The 15,699-nt window shown below is 53.6% G+C and overlaps 75 non-coding genes and 2 pseudogenes across 75 annotated transcripts; all 77 read right to left on the minus strand.

Moving 5' to 3' along the window:
- The window catches only part of LOC149427886 (5S ribosomal RNA), a 119-nt pseudogene extending 93 nt beyond the window's left edge, over positions 1-26 (minus strand).
- An 87-nt stretch (positions 27-113) lies between these two features.
- Positions 114-232, minus strand: LOC149427887 (5S ribosomal RNA). Its single transcript, XR_016311142.1, has one exon. It is a non-coding gene; the product is annotated as a 5S ribosomal RNA (ribosomal RNA).
- Positions 233-319: 87 nt separating this feature from the next.
- Positions 320-438, minus strand: LOC149427888 (5S ribosomal RNA). The gene has a single exon (XR_016311143.1). It is a non-coding gene; the product is annotated as a 5S ribosomal RNA (ribosomal RNA).
- Positions 439-525: 87 nt separating this feature from the next.
- LOC149427889 (5S ribosomal RNA) lies at positions 526-644 on the minus strand. Its single transcript, XR_016310942.1, has one exon. It is a non-coding gene; the product is annotated as a 5S ribosomal RNA (ribosomal RNA).
- An 87-nt stretch (positions 645-731) lies between these two features.
- Positions 732-850, minus strand: LOC149427890 (5S ribosomal RNA). Its single transcript, XR_016310943.1, has one exon. It is a non-coding gene; the product is annotated as a 5S ribosomal RNA (ribosomal RNA).
- An 87-nt stretch (positions 851-937) lies between these two features.
- On the minus strand, positions 938-1,056 carry LOC149427891 (5S ribosomal RNA). The gene has a single exon (XR_016311144.1). It is a non-coding gene; the product is annotated as a 5S ribosomal RNA (ribosomal RNA).
- An 87-nt stretch (positions 1,057-1,143) lies between these two features.
- On the minus strand, positions 1,144-1,262 carry LOC149427892 (5S ribosomal RNA). The gene has a single exon (XR_016310944.1). It is a non-coding gene; the product is annotated as a 5S ribosomal RNA (ribosomal RNA).
- Positions 1,263-1,349: 87 nt separating this feature from the next.
- LOC149427893 (5S ribosomal RNA) lies at positions 1,350-1,468 on the minus strand. Its single transcript, XR_016310945.1, has one exon. It is a non-coding gene; the product is annotated as a 5S ribosomal RNA (ribosomal RNA).
- Positions 1,469-1,555: 87 nt separating this feature from the next.
- Positions 1,556-1,674, minus strand: LOC149427894 (5S ribosomal RNA). The gene has a single exon (XR_016310946.1). It is a non-coding gene; the product is annotated as a 5S ribosomal RNA (ribosomal RNA).
- An 87-nt stretch (positions 1,675-1,761) lies between these two features.
- On the minus strand, positions 1,762-1,880 carry LOC149427895 (5S ribosomal RNA). Its single transcript, XR_016311145.1, has one exon. It is a non-coding gene; the product is annotated as a 5S ribosomal RNA (ribosomal RNA).
- An 87-nt stretch (positions 1,881-1,967) lies between these two features.
- LOC149427896 (5S ribosomal RNA) lies at positions 1,968-2,086 on the minus strand. The gene has a single exon (XR_016311147.1). It is a non-coding gene; the product is annotated as a 5S ribosomal RNA (ribosomal RNA).
- An 87-nt stretch (positions 2,087-2,173) lies between these two features.
- LOC149427897 (5S ribosomal RNA) lies at positions 2,174-2,292 on the minus strand. The gene has a single exon (XR_016311148.1). It is a non-coding gene; the product is annotated as a 5S ribosomal RNA (ribosomal RNA).
- Positions 2,293-2,379: 87 nt separating this feature from the next.
- LOC149427898 (5S ribosomal RNA) lies at positions 2,380-2,498 on the minus strand. The gene has a single exon (XR_016310947.1). It is a non-coding gene; the product is annotated as a 5S ribosomal RNA (ribosomal RNA).
- Positions 2,499-2,585: 87 nt separating this feature from the next.
- On the minus strand, positions 2,586-2,704 carry LOC149427899 (5S ribosomal RNA). The gene has a single exon (XR_016311149.1). It is a non-coding gene; the product is annotated as a 5S ribosomal RNA (ribosomal RNA).
- Positions 2,705-2,791: 87 nt separating this feature from the next.
- On the minus strand, positions 2,792-2,910 carry LOC149427900 (5S ribosomal RNA). The gene has a single exon (XR_016311150.1). It is a non-coding gene; the product is annotated as a 5S ribosomal RNA (ribosomal RNA).
- An 87-nt stretch (positions 2,911-2,997) lies between these two features.
- On the minus strand, positions 2,998-3,116 carry LOC149427901 (5S ribosomal RNA). The gene has a single exon (XR_016311151.1). It is a non-coding gene; the product is annotated as a 5S ribosomal RNA (ribosomal RNA).
- An 87-nt stretch (positions 3,117-3,203) lies between these two features.
- LOC149427902 (5S ribosomal RNA) lies at positions 3,204-3,322 on the minus strand. The gene has a single exon (XR_016311153.1). It is a non-coding gene; the product is annotated as a 5S ribosomal RNA (ribosomal RNA).
- An 87-nt stretch (positions 3,323-3,409) lies between these two features.
- Positions 3,410-3,528, minus strand: LOC149427903 (5S ribosomal RNA). The gene has a single exon (XR_016310948.1). It is a non-coding gene; the product is annotated as a 5S ribosomal RNA (ribosomal RNA).
- Positions 3,529-3,615: 87 nt separating this feature from the next.
- On the minus strand, positions 3,616-3,734 carry LOC149427904 (5S ribosomal RNA). The gene has a single exon (XR_016310949.1). It is a non-coding gene; the product is annotated as a 5S ribosomal RNA (ribosomal RNA).
- An 87-nt stretch (positions 3,735-3,821) lies between these two features.
- Positions 3,822-3,940, minus strand: LOC149427905 (5S ribosomal RNA). The gene has a single exon (XR_016310950.1). It is a non-coding gene; the product is annotated as a 5S ribosomal RNA (ribosomal RNA).
- An 87-nt stretch (positions 3,941-4,027) lies between these two features.
- LOC149427906 (5S ribosomal RNA) lies at positions 4,028-4,146 on the minus strand. The gene has a single exon (XR_016311154.1). It is a non-coding gene; the product is annotated as a 5S ribosomal RNA (ribosomal RNA).
- An 87-nt stretch (positions 4,147-4,233) lies between these two features.
- Positions 4,234-4,352, minus strand: LOC149427907 (5S ribosomal RNA). Its single transcript, XR_016310952.1, has one exon. It is a non-coding gene; the product is annotated as a 5S ribosomal RNA (ribosomal RNA).
- An 87-nt stretch (positions 4,353-4,439) lies between these two features.
- On the minus strand, positions 4,440-4,558 carry LOC149427908 (5S ribosomal RNA). Its single transcript, XR_016310953.1, has one exon. It is a non-coding gene; the product is annotated as a 5S ribosomal RNA (ribosomal RNA).
- Positions 4,559-4,645: 87 nt separating this feature from the next.
- LOC149427909 (5S ribosomal RNA) lies at positions 4,646-4,764 on the minus strand (annotated as a pseudogene).
- An 87-nt stretch (positions 4,765-4,851) lies between these two features.
- On the minus strand, positions 4,852-4,970 carry LOC149427910 (5S ribosomal RNA). The gene has a single exon (XR_016311155.1). It is a non-coding gene; the product is annotated as a 5S ribosomal RNA (ribosomal RNA).
- An 87-nt stretch (positions 4,971-5,057) lies between these two features.
- Positions 5,058-5,176, minus strand: LOC149427911 (5S ribosomal RNA). Its single transcript, XR_016311156.1, has one exon. It is a non-coding gene; the product is annotated as a 5S ribosomal RNA (ribosomal RNA).
- Positions 5,177-5,263: 87 nt separating this feature from the next.
- On the minus strand, positions 5,264-5,382 carry LOC149427912 (5S ribosomal RNA). The gene has a single exon (XR_016310954.1). It is a non-coding gene; the product is annotated as a 5S ribosomal RNA (ribosomal RNA).
- An 87-nt stretch (positions 5,383-5,469) lies between these two features.
- On the minus strand, positions 5,470-5,588 carry LOC149427913 (5S ribosomal RNA). Its single transcript, XR_016310955.1, has one exon. It is a non-coding gene; the product is annotated as a 5S ribosomal RNA (ribosomal RNA).
- Positions 5,589-5,675: 87 nt separating this feature from the next.
- LOC149427914 (5S ribosomal RNA) lies at positions 5,676-5,794 on the minus strand. Its single transcript, XR_016311157.1, has one exon. It is a non-coding gene; the product is annotated as a 5S ribosomal RNA (ribosomal RNA).
- Positions 5,795-5,881: 87 nt separating this feature from the next.
- On the minus strand, positions 5,882-6,000 carry LOC149427915 (5S ribosomal RNA). The gene has a single exon (XR_016310956.1). It is a non-coding gene; the product is annotated as a 5S ribosomal RNA (ribosomal RNA).
- Positions 6,001-6,087: 87 nt separating this feature from the next.
- On the minus strand, positions 6,088-6,206 carry LOC149427916 (5S ribosomal RNA). Its single transcript, XR_016311158.1, has one exon. It is a non-coding gene; the product is annotated as a 5S ribosomal RNA (ribosomal RNA).
- Positions 6,207-6,293: 87 nt separating this feature from the next.
- Positions 6,294-6,412, minus strand: LOC149427917 (5S ribosomal RNA). The gene has a single exon (XR_016310957.1). It is a non-coding gene; the product is annotated as a 5S ribosomal RNA (ribosomal RNA).
- An 87-nt stretch (positions 6,413-6,499) lies between these two features.
- On the minus strand, positions 6,500-6,618 carry LOC149427918 (5S ribosomal RNA). Its single transcript, XR_016311159.1, has one exon. It is a non-coding gene; the product is annotated as a 5S ribosomal RNA (ribosomal RNA).
- Positions 6,619-6,705: 87 nt separating this feature from the next.
- On the minus strand, positions 6,706-6,824 carry LOC149427919 (5S ribosomal RNA). Its single transcript, XR_016311160.1, has one exon. It is a non-coding gene; the product is annotated as a 5S ribosomal RNA (ribosomal RNA).
- An 87-nt stretch (positions 6,825-6,911) lies between these two features.
- Positions 6,912-7,030, minus strand: LOC149427920 (5S ribosomal RNA). The gene has a single exon (XR_016311161.1). It is a non-coding gene; the product is annotated as a 5S ribosomal RNA (ribosomal RNA).
- Positions 7,031-7,117: 87 nt separating this feature from the next.
- Positions 7,118-7,236, minus strand: LOC149427921 (5S ribosomal RNA). The gene has a single exon (XR_016310958.1). It is a non-coding gene; the product is annotated as a 5S ribosomal RNA (ribosomal RNA).
- An 87-nt stretch (positions 7,237-7,323) lies between these two features.
- On the minus strand, positions 7,324-7,442 carry LOC149427922 (5S ribosomal RNA). Its single transcript, XR_016311162.1, has one exon. It is a non-coding gene; the product is annotated as a 5S ribosomal RNA (ribosomal RNA).
- Positions 7,443-7,529: 87 nt separating this feature from the next.
- Positions 7,530-7,648, minus strand: LOC149427923 (5S ribosomal RNA). The gene has a single exon (XR_016311164.1). It is a non-coding gene; the product is annotated as a 5S ribosomal RNA (ribosomal RNA).
- Positions 7,649-7,735: 87 nt separating this feature from the next.
- LOC149427924 (5S ribosomal RNA) lies at positions 7,736-7,854 on the minus strand. Its single transcript, XR_016311165.1, has one exon. It is a non-coding gene; the product is annotated as a 5S ribosomal RNA (ribosomal RNA).
- An 87-nt stretch (positions 7,855-7,941) lies between these two features.
- On the minus strand, positions 7,942-8,060 carry LOC149427925 (5S ribosomal RNA). Its single transcript, XR_016311166.1, has one exon. It is a non-coding gene; the product is annotated as a 5S ribosomal RNA (ribosomal RNA).
- Positions 8,061-8,147: 87 nt separating this feature from the next.
- On the minus strand, positions 8,148-8,266 carry LOC149427926 (5S ribosomal RNA). The gene has a single exon (XR_016310959.1). It is a non-coding gene; the product is annotated as a 5S ribosomal RNA (ribosomal RNA).
- Positions 8,267-8,353: 87 nt separating this feature from the next.
- LOC149427927 (5S ribosomal RNA) lies at positions 8,354-8,472 on the minus strand. The gene has a single exon (XR_016310960.1). It is a non-coding gene; the product is annotated as a 5S ribosomal RNA (ribosomal RNA).
- Positions 8,473-8,559: 87 nt separating this feature from the next.
- On the minus strand, positions 8,560-8,678 carry LOC149427928 (5S ribosomal RNA). Its single transcript, XR_016310961.1, has one exon. It is a non-coding gene; the product is annotated as a 5S ribosomal RNA (ribosomal RNA).
- An 87-nt stretch (positions 8,679-8,765) lies between these two features.
- Positions 8,766-8,884, minus strand: LOC149427929 (5S ribosomal RNA). The gene has a single exon (XR_016310963.1). It is a non-coding gene; the product is annotated as a 5S ribosomal RNA (ribosomal RNA).
- Positions 8,885-8,971: 87 nt separating this feature from the next.
- Positions 8,972-9,090, minus strand: LOC149427930 (5S ribosomal RNA). The gene has a single exon (XR_016311111.1). It is a non-coding gene; the product is annotated as a 5S ribosomal RNA (ribosomal RNA).
- An 87-nt stretch (positions 9,091-9,177) lies between these two features.
- Positions 9,178-9,296, minus strand: LOC149427931 (5S ribosomal RNA). Its single transcript, XR_016311167.1, has one exon. It is a non-coding gene; the product is annotated as a 5S ribosomal RNA (ribosomal RNA).
- Positions 9,297-9,383: 87 nt separating this feature from the next.
- On the minus strand, positions 9,384-9,502 carry LOC149427932 (5S ribosomal RNA). Its single transcript, XR_016310964.1, has one exon. It is a non-coding gene; the product is annotated as a 5S ribosomal RNA (ribosomal RNA).
- Positions 9,503-9,589: 87 nt separating this feature from the next.
- Positions 9,590-9,708, minus strand: LOC149427933 (5S ribosomal RNA). The gene has a single exon (XR_016311168.1). It is a non-coding gene; the product is annotated as a 5S ribosomal RNA (ribosomal RNA).
- Positions 9,709-9,795: 87 nt separating this feature from the next.
- On the minus strand, positions 9,796-9,914 carry LOC149427934 (5S ribosomal RNA). Its single transcript, XR_016311169.1, has one exon. It is a non-coding gene; the product is annotated as a 5S ribosomal RNA (ribosomal RNA).
- Positions 9,915-10,001: 87 nt separating this feature from the next.
- On the minus strand, positions 10,002-10,120 carry LOC149427935 (5S ribosomal RNA). The gene has a single exon (XR_016311170.1). It is a non-coding gene; the product is annotated as a 5S ribosomal RNA (ribosomal RNA).
- An 87-nt stretch (positions 10,121-10,207) lies between these two features.
- LOC149427936 (5S ribosomal RNA) lies at positions 10,208-10,326 on the minus strand. The gene has a single exon (XR_016310965.1). It is a non-coding gene; the product is annotated as a 5S ribosomal RNA (ribosomal RNA).
- An 87-nt stretch (positions 10,327-10,413) lies between these two features.
- Positions 10,414-10,532, minus strand: LOC149427937 (5S ribosomal RNA). The gene has a single exon (XR_016310966.1). It is a non-coding gene; the product is annotated as a 5S ribosomal RNA (ribosomal RNA).
- An 87-nt stretch (positions 10,533-10,619) lies between these two features.
- Positions 10,620-10,738, minus strand: LOC149427938 (5S ribosomal RNA). Its single transcript, XR_016310967.1, has one exon. It is a non-coding gene; the product is annotated as a 5S ribosomal RNA (ribosomal RNA).
- An 87-nt stretch (positions 10,739-10,825) lies between these two features.
- On the minus strand, positions 10,826-10,944 carry LOC149427939 (5S ribosomal RNA). Its single transcript, XR_016311171.1, has one exon. It is a non-coding gene; the product is annotated as a 5S ribosomal RNA (ribosomal RNA).
- Positions 10,945-11,031: 87 nt separating this feature from the next.
- On the minus strand, positions 11,032-11,150 carry LOC149427940 (5S ribosomal RNA). The gene has a single exon (XR_016310968.1). It is a non-coding gene; the product is annotated as a 5S ribosomal RNA (ribosomal RNA).
- Positions 11,151-11,237: 87 nt separating this feature from the next.
- Positions 11,238-11,356, minus strand: LOC149427941 (5S ribosomal RNA). The gene has a single exon (XR_016311172.1). It is a non-coding gene; the product is annotated as a 5S ribosomal RNA (ribosomal RNA).
- Positions 11,357-11,443: 87 nt separating this feature from the next.
- On the minus strand, positions 11,444-11,562 carry LOC149427942 (5S ribosomal RNA). Its single transcript, XR_016311173.1, has one exon. It is a non-coding gene; the product is annotated as a 5S ribosomal RNA (ribosomal RNA).
- Positions 11,563-11,649: 87 nt separating this feature from the next.
- On the minus strand, positions 11,650-11,768 carry LOC149427943 (5S ribosomal RNA). Its single transcript, XR_016311175.1, has one exon. It is a non-coding gene; the product is annotated as a 5S ribosomal RNA (ribosomal RNA).
- Positions 11,769-11,855: 87 nt separating this feature from the next.
- LOC149427944 (5S ribosomal RNA) lies at positions 11,856-11,974 on the minus strand. The gene has a single exon (XR_016311176.1). It is a non-coding gene; the product is annotated as a 5S ribosomal RNA (ribosomal RNA).
- An 87-nt stretch (positions 11,975-12,061) lies between these two features.
- On the minus strand, positions 12,062-12,180 carry LOC149427945 (5S ribosomal RNA). The gene has a single exon (XR_016310969.1). It is a non-coding gene; the product is annotated as a 5S ribosomal RNA (ribosomal RNA).
- Positions 12,181-12,267: 87 nt separating this feature from the next.
- LOC149427946 (5S ribosomal RNA) lies at positions 12,268-12,386 on the minus strand. Its single transcript, XR_016310970.1, has one exon. It is a non-coding gene; the product is annotated as a 5S ribosomal RNA (ribosomal RNA).
- An 87-nt stretch (positions 12,387-12,473) lies between these two features.
- LOC149427947 (5S ribosomal RNA) lies at positions 12,474-12,592 on the minus strand. The gene has a single exon (XR_016310971.1). It is a non-coding gene; the product is annotated as a 5S ribosomal RNA (ribosomal RNA).
- Positions 12,593-12,679: 87 nt separating this feature from the next.
- Positions 12,680-12,798, minus strand: LOC149427948 (5S ribosomal RNA). The gene has a single exon (XR_016310972.1). It is a non-coding gene; the product is annotated as a 5S ribosomal RNA (ribosomal RNA).
- An 87-nt stretch (positions 12,799-12,885) lies between these two features.
- On the minus strand, positions 12,886-13,004 carry LOC149427949 (5S ribosomal RNA). Its single transcript, XR_016311177.1, has one exon. It is a non-coding gene; the product is annotated as a 5S ribosomal RNA (ribosomal RNA).
- An 87-nt stretch (positions 13,005-13,091) lies between these two features.
- LOC149427950 (5S ribosomal RNA) lies at positions 13,092-13,210 on the minus strand. The gene has a single exon (XR_016310974.1). It is a non-coding gene; the product is annotated as a 5S ribosomal RNA (ribosomal RNA).
- An 87-nt stretch (positions 13,211-13,297) lies between these two features.
- Positions 13,298-13,416, minus strand: LOC149427951 (5S ribosomal RNA). Its single transcript, XR_016311178.1, has one exon. It is a non-coding gene; the product is annotated as a 5S ribosomal RNA (ribosomal RNA).
- Positions 13,417-13,503: 87 nt separating this feature from the next.
- On the minus strand, positions 13,504-13,622 carry LOC149427952 (5S ribosomal RNA). The gene has a single exon (XR_016310975.1). It is a non-coding gene; the product is annotated as a 5S ribosomal RNA (ribosomal RNA).
- An 87-nt stretch (positions 13,623-13,709) lies between these two features.
- Positions 13,710-13,828, minus strand: LOC149427953 (5S ribosomal RNA). Its single transcript, XR_016310976.1, has one exon. It is a non-coding gene; the product is annotated as a 5S ribosomal RNA (ribosomal RNA).
- An 87-nt stretch (positions 13,829-13,915) lies between these two features.
- LOC149427954 (5S ribosomal RNA) lies at positions 13,916-14,034 on the minus strand. The gene has a single exon (XR_016311179.1). It is a non-coding gene; the product is annotated as a 5S ribosomal RNA (ribosomal RNA).
- Positions 14,035-14,121: 87 nt separating this feature from the next.
- On the minus strand, positions 14,122-14,240 carry LOC149427955 (5S ribosomal RNA). The gene has a single exon (XR_016310977.1). It is a non-coding gene; the product is annotated as a 5S ribosomal RNA (ribosomal RNA).
- An 87-nt stretch (positions 14,241-14,327) lies between these two features.
- On the minus strand, positions 14,328-14,446 carry LOC149427956 (5S ribosomal RNA). The gene has a single exon (XR_016311180.1). It is a non-coding gene; the product is annotated as a 5S ribosomal RNA (ribosomal RNA).
- An 87-nt stretch (positions 14,447-14,533) lies between these two features.
- Positions 14,534-14,652, minus strand: LOC149427957 (5S ribosomal RNA). The gene has a single exon (XR_016311181.1). It is a non-coding gene; the product is annotated as a 5S ribosomal RNA (ribosomal RNA).
- An 87-nt stretch (positions 14,653-14,739) lies between these two features.
- On the minus strand, positions 14,740-14,858 carry LOC149427958 (5S ribosomal RNA). The gene has a single exon (XR_016310978.1). It is a non-coding gene; the product is annotated as a 5S ribosomal RNA (ribosomal RNA).
- An 87-nt stretch (positions 14,859-14,945) lies between these two features.
- Positions 14,946-15,064, minus strand: LOC149427959 (5S ribosomal RNA). Its single transcript, XR_016310979.1, has one exon. It is a non-coding gene; the product is annotated as a 5S ribosomal RNA (ribosomal RNA).
- An 87-nt stretch (positions 15,065-15,151) lies between these two features.
- LOC149427960 (5S ribosomal RNA) lies at positions 15,152-15,270 on the minus strand. The gene has a single exon (XR_016311182.1). It is a non-coding gene; the product is annotated as a 5S ribosomal RNA (ribosomal RNA).
- Positions 15,271-15,357: 87 nt separating this feature from the next.
- On the minus strand, positions 15,358-15,476 carry LOC149427961 (5S ribosomal RNA). The gene has a single exon (XR_016310980.1). It is a non-coding gene; the product is annotated as a 5S ribosomal RNA (ribosomal RNA).
- An 87-nt stretch (positions 15,477-15,563) lies between these two features.
- On the minus strand, positions 15,564-15,682 carry LOC149427962 (5S ribosomal RNA). The gene has a single exon (XR_016311183.1). It is a non-coding gene; the product is annotated as a 5S ribosomal RNA (ribosomal RNA).
- Positions 15,683-15,699: the final 17 nt, after the last annotated feature.

Here is a 15,699-nt window from a genome sequence, read left to right on the forward strand (position 1 = left end):
GCATTCAGAGTGATGTGGCCGTAGGCGCTTCTCTTTGGAGCCCTCAATCTACTTCAATTGGTGCTTGGCAAGCTGGCCATTTGAGCCGAAAAAGAAGCCGAGCAAAAGACAAAAGCCTACAGCACCTGGTATTCCCAGGCGGTCTCCCATCCAGGTACTAACCAGGCCCTACGCTGCTTAGCTTCCGAGATCAGACGAGATTGGGCGCATTCAGAGTGATGTGGCCGTAGGCGCTTCTCTTTGGAGCCCTCAATCTACTTCAATTGGTGCTTGGCAAGCTGGCCATTTGAGCCGAAAAAGAAGCCGAGCAAAAGACAAAAGCCTACAGCACCTGGTATTCCCAGGCGGTCTCCCATCCAGGTACTAACCAGGCCCTACGCTGCTTAGCTTCCGAGATCAGACGAGATTGGGCGCATTCAGAGTGATGTGGCCGTAGGCGCGTCTCTTTGGAGCCCTCAATCTACTTCAATTGGTGCTTGGCAAGCTGGCCATTTGAGCCGAAAAAGAAGCCGAGCAAAAGACAAAAGCCTACAGCACCTGGTATTCCCAGGCGGTCTCCCATCCAGGTACTAACCAGGCCCTACGCTGCTTAGCTTCCGAGATCAGACGAGATCGGGCGCATTCAGAGTGATGTGGCCGTAGGCGCTTCTCTTTGGAGCCCTCAATCTACTTCAATTGGTGCTTGGCAAGCTGGCCATTTGAGCCGAAAAAGAAGCCGAGCAAAAGACAAAAGCCTACAGCACCTGGTATTCCCAGGCGGTCTCCCATCCAGGTACTAACCAGGCCCTACGCTGCTTAGCTTCCGAGATCAGACGAGATCGGGCGCATTCAGAGTGATGTGGCCGTAGGCGCTTCTCTTTGGAGCCCTCAATCTACTTCAATTGGTGCTTGGCAAGCTGGCCATTTGAGCCGAAAAAGAAGCCGAGCAAAAGACAAAAGCCTACAGCACCTGGTATTCCCAGGCGGTCTCCCATCCAGGTACTAACCAGGCCCTACGCTGCTTAGCTTCCGAGATCAGACGAGATTGGGCGCATTCAGAGTGATGTGGCCGTAGGCGCTTCTCTTTGGAGCCCTCAATCTACTTCAATTGGTGCTTGGCAAGCTGGCCATTTGAGCCGAAAAAGAAGCCGAGCAAAAGACAAAAGCCTACAGCACCTGGTATTCCCAGGCGGTCTCCCATCCAGGTACTAACCAGGCCCTACGCTGCTTAGCTTCCGAGATCAGACGAGATCGGGCGCATTCAGAGTGATGTGGCCGTAGGCGCTTCTCTTTGGAGCCCTCAATCTACTTCAATTGGTGCTTGGCAAGCTGGCCATTTGAGCCGAAAAAGAAGCCGAGCAAAAGACAAAAGCCTACAGCACCTGGTATTCCCAGGCGGTCTCCCATCCAGGTACTAACCAGGCCCTACGCTGCTTAGCTTCCGAGATCAGACGAGATCGGGCGCATTCAGAGTGATGTGGCCGTAGGCGCTTCTCTTTGGAGCCCTCAATCTACTTCAATTGGTGCTTGGCAAGCTGGCCATTTGAGCCGAAAAAGAAGCCGAGCAAAAGACAAAAGCCTACAGCACCTGGTATTCCCAGGCGGTCTCCCATCCAGGTACTAACCAGGCCCTACGCTGCTTAGCTTCCGAGATCAGACGAGATCGGGCGCATTCAGAGTGATGTGGCCGTAGGCGCTTCTCTTTGGAGCCCTCAATCTACTTCAATTGGTGCTTGGCAAGCTGGCCATTTGAGAAGAAAAAGAAGCCGAGCAAAAGACAAAAGCCTACAGCACCTGGTATTCCCAGGCGGTCTCCCATCCAGGTACTAACCAGGCCCTACGCTGCTTAGCTTCCGAGATCAGACGAGATTGGGCGCATTCAGAGTGATGTGGCCGTAGGCGCTTCTCTTTGGAGCCCTCAATCTACTTCAATTGGTGCTTGGCAAGCTGGCCATTTGAGCCGAAAAAGAAGCCGAGCAAAAGACAAAAGCCTACAGCACCTGGTATTCCCAGGCGGTCTCCCATCCAGGTACTAACCAGGCCCTACGCTGCTTAGCTTCCGAGATCAGACGAGATTGGGCGCATTCAGAGTGATGTGGCCGTAGGCGCTTCTCTTTGGAGCCCTCAATCTACTTCAATTGGTGCTTGGCAAGCTGGCCATTTGAGCCGAAAAAGAAGCCGAGCAAAAGACAAAAGCCTACAGCACCTGGTATTCCCAGGCGGTCTCCCATCCAGGTACTAACCAGGCCCTACGCTGCTTAGCTTCCGAGATCAGACGAGATTGGGCGCATTCAGAGTGATGTGGCCGTAGGCGCTTCTCTTTGGAGCCCTCAATCTACTTCAATTGGTGCTTGGCAAGCTGGCCATTTGAGCCGAAAAAGAAGCCGAGCAAAAGACAAAAGCCTACAGCACCTGGTATTCCCAGGCGGTCTCCCATCCAGGTACTAACCAGGCCCTACGCTGCTTAGCTTCCGAGATCAGACGAGATCGGGCGCATTCAGAGTGATGTGGCCGTAGGCGCTTCTCTTTGGAGCCCTCAATCTACTTCAATTGGTGCTTGGCAAGCTGGCCATTTGAGCCGAAAAAGAAGCCGAGCAAAAGACAAAAGCCTACAGCACCTGGTATTCCCAGGCGGTCTCCCATCCAGGTACTAACCAGGCCCTACGCTGCTTAGCTTCCGAGATCAGACGAGATTGGGCGCATTCAGAGTGATGTGGCCGTAGGCGCTTCTCTTTGGAGCCCTCAATCTACTTCAATTGGTGCTTGGCAAGCTGGCCATTTGAGCCGAAAAAGAAGCCGAGCAAAAGACAAAAGCCTACAGCACCTGGTATTCCCAGGCGGTCTCCCATCCAGGTACTAACCAGGCCCTACGCTGCTTAGCTTCCGAGATCAGACGAGATTGGGCGCATTCAGAGTGATGTGGCCGTAGGCGCTTCTCTTTGGAGCCCTCAATCTACTTCAATTGGTGCTTGGCAAGCTGGCCATTTGAGCCGAAAAAGAAGCCGAGCAAAAGACAAAAGCCTACAGCACCTGGTATTCCCAGGCGGTCTCCCATCCAGGTACTAACCAGGCCCTACGCTGCTTAGCTTCCGAGATCAGACGAGATTGGGCGCATTCAGAGTGATGTGGCCGTAGGCGCTTCTCTTTGGAGCCCTCAATCTACTTCAATTGGTGCTTGGCAAGCTGGCCATTTGAGCCGAAAAAGAAGCCGAGCAAAAGACAAAAGCCTACAGCACCTGGTATTCCCAGGCGGTCTCCCATCCAGGTACTAACCAGGCCCTACGCTGCTTAGCTTCCGAGATCAGACGAGATTGGGCGCATTCAGAGTGATGTGGCCGTAGGCGCTTCTCTTTGGAGCCCTCAATCTACTTCAATTGGTGCTTGGCAAGCTGGCCATTTGAGCCGAAAAAGAAGCCGAGCAAAAGACAAAAGCCTACAGCACCTGGTATTCCCAGGCGGTCTCCCATCCAGGTACTAACCAGGCCCTACGCTGCTTAGCTTCCGAGATCAGACGAGATCGGGCGCATTCAGAGTGATGTGGCCGTAGGCGCTTCTCTTTGGAGCCCTCAATCTACTTCAATTGGTGCTTGGCAAGCTGGCCATTTGAGCCGAAAAAGAAGCCGAGCAAAAGACAAAAGCCTACAGCACCTGGTATTCCCAGGCGGTCTCCCATCCAGGTACTAACCAGGCCCTACGCTGCTTAGCTTCCGAGATCAGACGAGATCGGGCGCATTCAGAGTGATGTGGCCGTAGGCGCTTCTCTTTGGAGCCCTCAATCTACTTCAATTGGTGCTTGGCAAGCTGGCCATTTGAGCCGAAAAAGAAGCCGAGCAAAAGACAAAAGCCTACAGCACCTGGTATTCCCAGGCGGTCTCCCATCCAGGTACTAACCAGGCCCTACGCTGCTTAGCTTCCGAGATCAGACGAGATCGGGCGCATTCAGAGTGATGTGGCCGTAGGCGCTTCTCTTTGGAGCCCTCAATCTACTTCAATTGGTGCTTGGCAAGCTGGCCATTTGAGCCGAAAAAGAAGCCGAGCAAAAGACAAAAGCCTACAGCACCTGGTATTCCCAGGCGGTCTCCCATCCAGGTACTAACCAGGCCCTACGCTGCTTAGCTTCCGAGATCAGACGAGATTGGGCGCATTCAGAGTGATGTGGCCGTAGGCGCTTCTCTTTGGAGCCCTCAATCTACTTCAATTGGTGCTTGGCAAGCTGGCCATTTGAGCCGAAAAAGAAGCCGAGCAAAAGACAAAAGCCTACAGCACCTGGTATTCCCAGGCGGTCTCCCATCCAGGTACTAACCAGGCCCTACGCTGCTTAGCTTCCGAGATCAGACGAGATCGGGCGCATTCAGAGTGATGTGGCCGTAGGCGCTTCTCTTTGGAGCCCTCAATCTACTTCAATTGGTGCTTGGCAAGCTGGCCATTTGAGCCGAAAAAGAAGCCGAGCAAAAGACAAAAGCCTACAGCACCTGGTATTCCCAGGCGGTCTCCCATCCAGGTACTAACCAGGCCCTACGCTGCTTAGCTTCCGAGATCAGACGAGATCGGGCGCATTCAGAGTGATGTGGCCGTAGGCGCTTCTCTTTGGAGCCCTCAATCTACTTCAATTGGTGCTTGGCAAGCTGGCCATTTGAGCCGAAAAAGAAGCCGAGCAAAAGACAAAAGCCTACAGCACCTGGTATTCCCAGGCGGTCTCCCATCCAGGTACTAACCAGGCCCTACGCTGCTTAGCTTCTGAGATCAGACGAGATTGGGCGCATTCAGAGTGATGTGGCCGTAGGCGCTTCTCTTTGGAGCCCTCAATCTACTTCAATTGGTGCTTGGCAAGCTGGCCATTTGAGCCGAAAAAGAAGCCGAGCAAAAGACAAAAGCCTACAGCACCTGGTATTCCCAGGCGGTCTCCCATCCAGGTACTAACCAGGCCCTACGCTGCTTAGCTTCCGAGATCAGACGAGATTGGGCGCATTCAGAGTGATGTGGCCGTAGGCGCTTCTCTTTGGAGCCCTCAATCTACTTCAATTGGTGCTTGGCAAGCTGGCCATTTGAGCCGAAAAAGAAGCCGAGCAAAAGACAAAAGCCTACAGCACCTGGTATTCCCAGGCGGTCTCCCATCCAGGTACTAACCAGGCCCTACGCTGCTTAGCTTCCGAGATCAGACGAGATTGGGCGCATTCAGAGTGATGTGGCCGTAGGCGCGTCTCTTTGGAGCCCTCAATCTACTTCAATTGGTGCTTGGCAAGCTGGCCATTTGAGCCGAAAAAGAAGCCGAGCAAAAGACAAAAGCCTACAGCACCTGGTATTCCCAGGCGGTCTCCCATCCAGGTACTAACCAGGCCCTACGCTGCTTAGCTTCCGAGATCAGACGAGATCGGGCGCATTCAGAGTGATGTGGCCGTAGGCGCTTCTCTTTGGAGCCCTCAATCTACTTCAATTGGTGCTTGGCAAGCTGGCCATTTGAGCCGAAAAAGAAGCCGAGCAAAAGACAAAAGCCTACAGCACCTGGTATTCCCAGGCGGTCTCCCATCCAGGTACTAACCAGGCCCTACGCTGCTTAGCTTCCGAGATCAGACGAGATCGGGCGCATTCAGAGTGATGTGGCCGTAGGCGCTTCTCTTTGGAGCCCTCAATCTACTTCAATTGGTGCTTGGCAAGCTGGCCATTTGAGCCGAAAAAGAAGCCGAGCAAAAGACAAAAGCCTACAGCACCTGGTATTCCCAGGCGGTCTCCCATCCAGGTACTAACCAGGCCCTACGCTGCTTAGCTTCCGAGATCAGACGAGATTGGGCGCATTCAGAGTGATGTGGCCGTAGGCGCTTCTCTTTGGAGCCCTCAATCTACTTCAATTGGTGCTTGGCAAGCTGGCCATTTGAGCCGAAAAAGAAGCCGAGCAAAAGACAAAAGCCTACAGCACCTGGTATTCCCAGGCGGTCTCCCATCCAGGTACTAACCAGGCCCTACGCTGCTTAGCTTCCGAGATCAGACGAGATCGGGCGCATTCAGAGTGATGTGGCCGTAGGCGCTTCTCTTTGGAGCCCTCAATCTACTTCAATTGGTGCTTGGCAAGCTGGCCATTTGAGCCGAAAAAGAAGCCGAGCAAAAGACAAAAGCCTACAGCACCTGGTATTCCCAGGCGGTCTCCCATCCAGGTACTAACCAGGCCCTACGCTGCTTAGCTTCCGAGATCAGACGAGATTGGGCGCATTCAGAGTGATGTGGCCGTAGGCGCTTCTCTTTGGAGCCCTCAATCTACTTCAATTGGTGCTTGGCAAGCTGGCCATTTGAGCCGAAAAAGAAGCCGAGCAAAAGACAAAAGCCTACAGCACCTGGTATTCCCAGGCGGTCTCCCATCCAGGTACTAACCAGGCCCTACGCTGCTTAGCTTCCGAGATCAGACGAGATCGGGCGCATTCAGAGTGATGTGGCCGTAGGCGCTTCTCTTTGGAGCCCTCAATCTACTTCAATTGGTGCTTGGCAAGCTGGCCATTTGAGAAGAAAAAGAAGCCGAGCAAAAGACAAAAGCCTACAGCACCTGGTATTCCCAGGCGGTCTCCCATCCAGGTACTAACCAGGCCCTACGCTGCTTAGCTTCCGAGATCAGACGAGATTGGGCGCATTCAGAGTGATGTGGCCGTAGGCGCTTCTCTTTGGAGCCCTCAATCTACTTCAATTGGTGCTTGGCAAGCTGGCCATTTGAGCCGAAAAAGAAGCCGAGCAAAAGACAAAAGCCTACAGCACCTGGTATTCCCAGGCGGTCTCCCATCCAGGTACTAACCAGGCCCTACGCTGCTTAGCTTCCGAGATCAGACGAGATTGGGCGCATTCAGAGTGATGTGGCCGTAGGCGCTTCTCTTTGGAGCCCTCAATCTACTTCAATTGGTGCTTGGCAAGCTGGCCATTTGAGCCGAAAAAGAAGCCGAGCAAAAGACAAAAGCCTACAGCACCTGGTATTCCCAGGCGGTCTCCCATCCAGGTACTAACCAGGCCCTACGCTGCTTAGCTTCCGAGATCAGACGAGATTGGGCGCATTCAGAGTGATGTGGCCGTAGGCGCTTCTCTTTGGAGCCCTCAATCTACTTCAATTGGTGCTTGGCAAGCTGGCCATTTGAGCCGAAAAAGAAGCCGAGCAAAAGACAAAAGCCTACAGCACCTGGTATTCCCAGGCGGTCTCCCATCCAGGTACTAACCAGGCCCTACGCTGCTTAGCTTCCGAGATCAGACGAGATCGGGCGCATTCAGAGTGATGTGGCCGTAGGCGCTTCTCTTTGGAGCCCTCAATCTACTTCAATTGGTGCTTGGCAAGCTGGCCATTTGAGCCGAAAAAGAAGCCGAGCAAAAGACAAAAGCCTACAGCACCTGGTATTCCCAGGCGGTCTCCCATCCAGGTACTAACCAGGCCCTACGCTGCTTAGCTTCCGAGATCAGACGAGATTGGGCGCATTCAGAGTGATGTGGCCGTAGGCGCTTCTCTTTGGAGCCCTCAATCTACTTCAATTGGTGCTTGGCAAGCTGGCCATTTGAGCCGAAAAAGAAGCCGAGCAAAAGACAAAAGCCTACAGCACCTGGTATTCCCAGGCGGTCTCCCATCCAGGTACTAACCAGGCCCTACGCTGCTTAGCTTCCGAGATCAGACGAGATTGGGCGCATTCAGAGTGATGTGGCCGTAGGCGCTTCTCTTTGGAGCCCTCAATCTACTTCAATTGGTGCTTGGCAAGCTGGCCATTTGAGCCGAAAAAGAAGCCGAGCAAAAGACAAAAGCCTACAGCACCTGGTATTCCCAGGCGGTCTCCCATCCAGGTACTAACCAGGCCCTACGCTGCTTAGCTTCCGAGATCAGACGAGATTGGGCGCATTCAGAGTGATGTGGCCGTAGGCGCTTCTCTTTGGAGCCCTCAATCTACTTCAATTGGTGCTTGGCAAGCTGGCCATTTGAGCCGAAAAAGAAGCCGAGCAAAAGACAAAAGCCTACAGCACCTGGTATTCCCAGGCGGTCTCCCATCCAGGTACTAACCAGGCCCTACGCTGCTTAGCTTCCGAGATCAGACGAGATTGGGCGCATTCAGAGTGATGTGGCCGTAGGCGCTTCTCTTTGGAGCCCTCAATCTACTTCAATTGGTGCTTGGCAAGCTGGCCATTTGAGCCGAAAAAGAAGCCGAGCAAAAGACAAAAGCCTACAGCACCTGGTATTCCCAGGCGGTCTCCCATCCAGGTACTAACCAGGCCCTACGCTGCTTAGCTTCCGAGATCAGACGAGATCGGGCGCATTCAGAGTGATGTGGCCGTAGGCGCTTCTCTTTGGAGCCCTCAATCTACTTCAATTGGTGCTTGGCAAGCTGGCCATTTGAGCCGAAAAAGAAGCCGAGCAAAAGACAAAAGCCTACAGCACCTGGTATTCCCAGGCGGTCTCCCATCCAGGTACTAACCAGGCCCTACGCTGCTTAGCTTCCGAGATCAGACGAGATCGGGCGCATTCAGAGTGATGTGGCCGTAGGCGCTTCTCTTTGGAGCCCTCAATCTACTTCAATTGGTGCTTGGCAAGCTGGCCATTTGAGCCGAAAAAGAAGCCGAGCAAAAGACAAAAGCCTACAGCACCTGGTATTCCCAGGCGGTCTCCCATCCAGGTACTAACCAGGCCCTACGCTGCTTAGCTTCCGAGATCAGACGAGATCGGGCGCATTCAGAGTGATGTGGCCGTAGGCGCTTCTCTTTGGAGCCCTCAATCTACTTCAATTGGTGCTTGGCAAGCTGGCCATTTGAGCCGAAAAAGAAGCCGAGCAAAAGACAAAAGCCTACAGCACCTGGTATTCCCAGGCGGTCTCCCATCCAGGTACTAACCAGGCCCTACGCTGCTTAGCTTCCGAGATCAGACGAGATCGGGCGCATTCAGAGTGATGTGGCCGTAGGCGCTTCTCTTTGGAGCCCTCAATCTACTTCAATTGGTGCTTGGCAAGCTGGCCATTTGAGCCGAAAAAGAAGCCGAGCAAAAGACAAAAGCCTACAGCACCTGGTATTCCCAGGCGGTCTCCCATCCAGGTACTAACCAGGCCCTACGCTGCTTAGCTTCCGAGATCAGACGAGATCGGGCGCATTCAGAGTGATGTGGCCGTAGGTGCTTCTCTTTGGAGCCCTCAATCTACTTCAATTGGTGCTTGGCAAGCTGGCCATTTGAGCCGAAAAAGAAGCCGAGCAAAAGACAAAAGCCTACAGCACCTGGTATTCCCAGGCGGTCTCCCATCCAGGTACTAACCAGGCCCTACGCTGCTTAGCTTCCGAGATCAGACGAGATTGGGCGCATTCAGAGTGATGTGGCCGTAGGCGCTTCTCTTTGGAGCCCTCAATCTACTTCAATTGGTGCTTGGCAAGCTGGCCATTTGAGCCGAAAAAGAAGCCGAGCAAAAGACAAAAGCCTACAGCACCTGGTATTCCCAGGCGGTCTCCCATCCAGGTACTAACCAGGCCCTACGCTGCTTAGCTTCCGAGATCAGACGAGATCGGGCGCATTCAGAGTGATGTGGCCGTAGGCGCTTCTCTTTGGAGCCCTCAATCTACTTCAATTGGTGCTTGGCAAGCTGGCCATTTGAGCCGAAAAAGAAGCCGAGCAAAAGACAAAAGCCTACAGCACCTGGTATTCCCAGGCGGTCTCCCATCCAGGTACTAACCAGGCCCTACGCTGCTTAGCTTCCGAGATCAGACGAGATTGGGCGCATTCAGAGTGATGTGGCCGTAGGCGCTTCTCTTTGGAGCCCTCAATCTACTTCAATTGGTGCTTGGCAAGCTGGCCATTTGAGCCGAAAAAGAAGCCGAGCAAAAGACAAAAGCCTACAGCACCTGGTATTCCCAGGCGGTCTCCCATCCAGGTACTAACCAGGCCCTACGCTGCTTAGCTTCCGAGATCAGACGAGATTGGGCGCATTCAGAGTGATGTGGCCGTAGGCGCTTCTCTTTGGAGCCCTCAATCTACTTCAATTGGTGCTTGGCAAGCTGGCCATTTGAGCCGAAAAAGAAGCCGAGCAAAAGACAAAAGCCTACAGCACCTGGTATTCCCAGGCGGTCTCCCATCCAGGTACTAACCAGGCCCTACGCTGCTTAGCTTCCGAGATCAGACGAGATTGGGCGCATTCAGAGTGATGTGGCCGTAGGCGCTTCTCTTTGGAGCCCTCAATCTACTTCAATTGGTGCTTGGCAAGCTGGCCATTTGAGCCGAAAAAGAAGCCGAGCAAAAGACAAAAGCCTACAGCACCTGGTATTCCCAGGCGGTCTCCCATCCAGGTACTAACCAGGCCCTACGCTGCTTAGCTTCCGAGATCAGACGAGATCGGGCGCATTCAGAGTGATGTGGCCGTAGGCGCTTCTCTTTGGAGCCCTCAATCTACTTCAATTGGTGCTTGGCAAGCTGGCCATTTGAGCCGAAAAAGAAGCCGAGCAAAAGACAAAAGCCTACAGCACCTGGTATTCCCAGGCGGTCTCCCATCCAGGTACTAACCAGGCCCTACGCTGCTTAGCTTCCGAGATCAGACGAGATCGGGCGCATTCAGAGTGATGTGGCCGTAGGCGCTTCTCTTTGGAGCCCTCAATCTACTTCAATTGGTGCTTGGCAAGCTGGCCATTTGAGCCGAAAAAGAAGCCGAGCAAAAGACAAAAGCCTACAGCACCTGGTATTCCCAGGCGGTCTCCCATCCAGGTACTAACCAGGCCCTACGCTGCTTAGCTTCCGAGATCAGACGAGATCGGGCGCATTCAGAGTGATGTGGCCGTAGGCGCTTCTCTTTGGAGCCCTCAATCTACTTCAATTGGTGCTTGGCAAGCTGGCCATTTGAGCCGAAAAAGAAGCCGAGCAAAAGACAAAAGCCTACAGCACCTGGTATTCCCAGGCGGTCTCCCATCCAGGTACTAACCAGGCCCTACGCTGCTTAGCTTCCGAGATCAGACGAGATTGGGCGCATTCAGAGTGATGTGGCCGTAGGCGCTTCTCTTTGGAGCCCTCAATCTACTTCAATTGGTGCTTGGCAAGCTGGCCATTTGAGCCGAAAAAGAAGCCGAGCAAAAGACAAAAGCCTACAGCACCTGGTATTCCCAGGCGGTCTCCCATCCAGGTACTAACCAGGCCCTACGCTGCTTAGCTTCCGAGATCAGACGAGATCGGGCGCATTCAGAGTGATGTGGCCGTAGGCGCTTCTCTTTGGAGCCCTCAATCTACTTCAATTGGTGCTTGGCAAGCTGGCCATTTGAGCCGAAAAAGAAGCCGAGCAAAAGACAAAAGCCTACAGCACCTGGTATTCCCAGGCGGTCTCCCATCCAGGTACTAACCAGGCCCTACGCTGCTTAGCTTCCGAGATCAGACGAGATTGGGCGCATTCAGAGTGATGTGGCCGTAGGCGCTTCTCTTTGGAGCCCTCAATCTACTTCAATTGGTGCTTGGCAAGCTGGCCATTTGAGCCGAAAAAGAAGCCGAGCAAAAGACAAAAGCCTACAGCACCTGGTATTCCCAGGCGGTCTCCCATCCAGGTACTAACCAGGCCCTACGCTGCTTAGCTTCCGAGATCAGACGAGATTGGGCGCATTCAGAGTGATGTGGCCGTAGGCGCTTCTCTTTGGAGCCCTCAATCTACTTCAATTGGTGCTTGGCAAGCTGGCCATTTGAGCCGAAAAAGAAGCCGAGCAAAAGACAAAAGCCTACAGCACCTGGTATTCCCAGGCGGTCTCCCATCCAGGTACTAACCAGGCCCTACGCTGCTTAGCTTCCGAGATCAGACGAGATTGGGCGCATTCAGAGTGATGTGGCCGTAGGCGCTTCTCTTTGGAGCCCTCAATCTACTTCAATTGGTGCTTGGCAAGCTGGCCATTTGAGCCGAAAAAGAAGCCGAGCAAAAGACAAAAGCCTACAGCACCTGGTATTCCCAGGCGGTCTCCCATCCAGGTACTAACCAGGCCCTACGCTGCTTAGCTTCCGAGATCAGACGAGATTGGGCGCATTCAGAGTGATGTGGCCGTAGGCGCTTCTCTTTGGAGCCCTCAATCTACTTCAATTGGTGCTTGGCAAGCTGGCCATTTGAGCCGAAAAAGAAGCCGAGCAAAAGACAAAAGCCTACAGCACCTGGTATTCCCAGGCGGTCTCCCATCCAGGTACTAACCAGGCCCTACGCTGCTTAGCTTCCGAGATCAGACGAGATCGGGCGCATTCAGAGTGATGTGGCCGTAGGCGCTTCTCTTTGGAGCCCTCAATCTACTTCAATTGGTGCTTGGCAAGCTGGCCATTTGAGCCGAAAAAGAAGCCGAGCAAAAGACAAAAGCCTACAGCACCTGGTATTCCCAGGCGGTCTCCCATCCAGGTACTAACCAGGCCCTACGCTGCTTAGCTTCCGAGATCAGACGAGATCGGGCGCATTCAGAGTGATGTGGCCGTAGGCGCTTCTCTTTGGAGCCCTCAATCTACTTCAATTGGTGCTTGGCAAGCTGGCCATTTGAGCCGAAAAAGAAGCCGAGCAAAAGACAAAAGCCTACAGCACCTGGTATTCCCAGGCGGTCTCCCATCCAGGTACTAACCAGGCCCTACGCTGCTTAGCTTCCGAGATCAGACGAGATCGGGCGCATTCAGAGTGATGTGGCCGTAGGCGCTTCTCTTTGGAGCCCTCAATCTACTTCAATTGGTGCTTGGCAAGCTGGCCATTTGAGCCGAAAAAGAAGCCGAGCAAAAGACAAAAGCCTACAGCACCTGGTATTCCCAGGCGGTCTCCCATCCAGGTACTAACCAGGCCCTACGCTGCTTAGCTTCCGAGATCAGACGAGATCGGGCGCATTCAGAGTGATGTGGCCGTAGGCGCTTCTCTTTGGAGCCCTCAATCTACTTCAATTGGTGCTTGGCAAGCTGGCCATTTGAGCCGAAAAAGAAGCCGAGCAAAAGACAAAAGCCTACAGCACCTGGTATTCCCAGGCGGTCTCCCATCCAGGTACTAACCAGGCCCTACGCTGCTTAGCTTCCGAGATCAGACGAGATTGGGCGCATTCAGAGTGATGTGGCCGTAGGCGCTTCTCTTTGGAGCCCTCAATCTACTTCAATTGGTGCTTGGCAAGCTGGCCATTTGAGCCGAAAAAGAAGCCGAGCAAAAGACAAAAGCCTACAGCACCTGGTATTCCCAGGCGGTCTCCCATCCAGGTACTAACCAGGCCCTACGCTGCTTAGCTTCCGAGATCAGACGAGATCGGGCGCATTCAGAGTGATGTGGCCGTAGGCGCTTCTCTTTGGAGCCCTCAATCTACTTCAATTGGTGCTTGGCAAGCTGGCCATTTGAGCCGAAAAAGAAGCCGAGCAAAAGACAAAAGCCTACAGCACCTGGTATTCCCAGGCGGTCTCCCATCCAGGTACTAACCAGGCCCTACGCTGCTTAGCTTCCGAGATCAGACGAGATTGGGCGCATTCAGAGTGATGTGGCCGTAGGCGCTTCTCTTTGGAGCCCTCAATCTACTTCAATTGGTGCTTGGCAAGCTGGCCATTTGAGCCGAAAAAGAAGCCGAGCAAAAGACAAAAGCCTACAGCACCTGGTATTCCCAGGCGGTCTCCCATCCAGGTACTAACCAGGCCCTACGCTGCTTAGCTTCCGAGATCAGACGAGATCGGGCGCATTCAGAGTGATGTGGCCGTAGGCGCTTCTCTTTGGAGCCCTCAATCTACTTCAATTGGTGCTTGGCAAGCTGGCCATTTGAGCCGAAAAAGAAGCCGAGCAAAAGACAAAAGCCTACAGCACCTGGTATTCCCAGGCGGTCTCCCATCCAGGTACTAACCAGGCCCTACGCTGCTTAGCTTCCGAGATCAGACGAGATCGGGCGCATTCAGAGTGATGTGGCCGTAGGCGCTTCTCTTTGGAGCCCTCAATCTACTTCAATTGGTGCTTGGCAAGCTGGCCATTTGAGCCGAAAAAGAAGCCGAGCAAAAGACAAAAGCCTACAGCACCTGGTATTCCCAGGCGGTCTCCCATCCAGGTACTAACCAGGCCCTACGCTGCTTAGCTTCCGAGATCAGACGAGATTGGGCGCATTCAGAGTGATGTGGCCGTAGGCGCTTCTCTTTGGAGCCCTCAATCTACTTCAATTGGTGCTTGGCAACCTGGCCATTTGAGCCGAAAAAGAAGCCGAGCAAAAGACAAAAGCCTACAGCACCTGGTATTCCCAGGCGGTCTCCCATCCAGGTACTAACCAGGCCCTACGCTGCTTAGCTTCCGAGATCAGACGAGATCGGGCGCATTCAGAGTGATGTGGCCGTAGGCGCTTCTCTTTGGAGCCCTCAATCTACTTCAATTGGTGCTTGGCAAGCTGGCCATTTGAGCCGAAAAAGAAGCCGAGCAAAAGACAAAAGCCTACAGCACCTGGTATTCCCAGGCGGTCTCCCATCCAGGTACTAACCAGGCCCTACGCTGCTTAGCTTCCGAGATCAGACGAGATTGGGCGCATTCAGAGTGATGTGGCCGTAGGCGCTTCTCTTTGGAGCCCTCAATCTACTTCAATTGGTGCTTGGCAAGCTGGCCATTTGAGCCGAAAAAGAAGCCGAGCAAAAGACAAAAGCCTACAGCACCTGGTATTCCCAGGCGGTCTCCCATCCAGGTACTAACCAGGCCCTACGCTGCTTAGCTTCCGAGATCAGACGAGATTGGGCGCATTCAGAGTGATGTGGCCGTAGGCGCTTCTCTTTGGAGCCCTCAATCTACTTCAATTGGTGCTTGGCAAGCTGGCCATTTGAGCCGAAAAAGAAGCCGAGCAAAAGACAAAAGCCTACAGCACCTGGTATTCCCAGGCGGTCTCCCATCCAGGTACTAACCAGGCCCTACGCTGCTTAGCTTCCGAGATCAGACGAGATCGGGCGCATTCAGAGTGATGTGGCCGTAGGCGCTTCTCTTTGGAGCCCTCAATCTACTTCAATTGGTGCTTGGCAAGCTGGCCATTTGAGCCGAAAAAGAAGCCGAGCAAAAGACAAAAGCCTACAGCACCTGGTATTCCCAGGCGGTCTCCCATCCAGGTACTAACCAGGCCCTACGCTGCTTAGCTTCCGAGATCAGACGAGATCGGGCGCATTCAGAGTGATGTGGCCGTAGGCGCTTCTCTTTGGAGCCCTCAATCTACTTCAATTGGTGCTTGGCAAGCTGGCCATTTGAGCCGAAAAAGAAGCCGAGCAAAAGACAAAAGCCTACAGCACCTGGTATTCCCAGGCGGTCTCCCATCCAGGTACTAACCAGGCCCTACGCTGCTTAGCTTCCGAGATCAGACGAGATTGGGCGCATTCAGAGTGATGTGGCCGTAGGCGCTTCTCTTTGGAGCCCTCAATCTACTTCAATTGGTGCTTGGCAAGCTGGCCATTTGAGCCGAAAAAGAAGCCGAGCAAAAGACAAAAGCCTACAGCACCTGGTATTCCCAGGCGGTCTCCCATCCAGGTACTAACCAGGCCCTACGCTGCTTAGCTTCCGAGATCAGACGAGATCGGGCGCATTCAGAGTGATGTGGCCGTAGGCGCTTCTCTTTGGAGCCCTCAATCTACTTCAATTGGTGCTTGGCAAGCTGGCCATTTGAGCCGAAAAAGAAGCCGAGCAAAAGACAAAAGCCTACAGCACCTGGTATTCCCAGGCGGTCTCCCATCCAGGTACTAACCAGGCCCTACGCTGCTTAGCTTCCGAGATCAGACGAGATTGGGCGCATTCAGAGTGATGTGGCCGTAGGCGCTTCTCTTTGGAGCCC

The sequence above is a fragment of the Staurois parvus genome, unplaced genomic scaffold (genome assembly GCF_062004578.1).
Source record: "Staurois parvus isolate SC_StPar_1 unplaced genomic scaffold, SC_StPar_1.0 ptg003476l, whole genome shotgun sequence".
NCBI lineage: Eukaryota > Metazoa > Chordata > Amphibia > Anura > Ranidae > Staurois > Staurois parvus.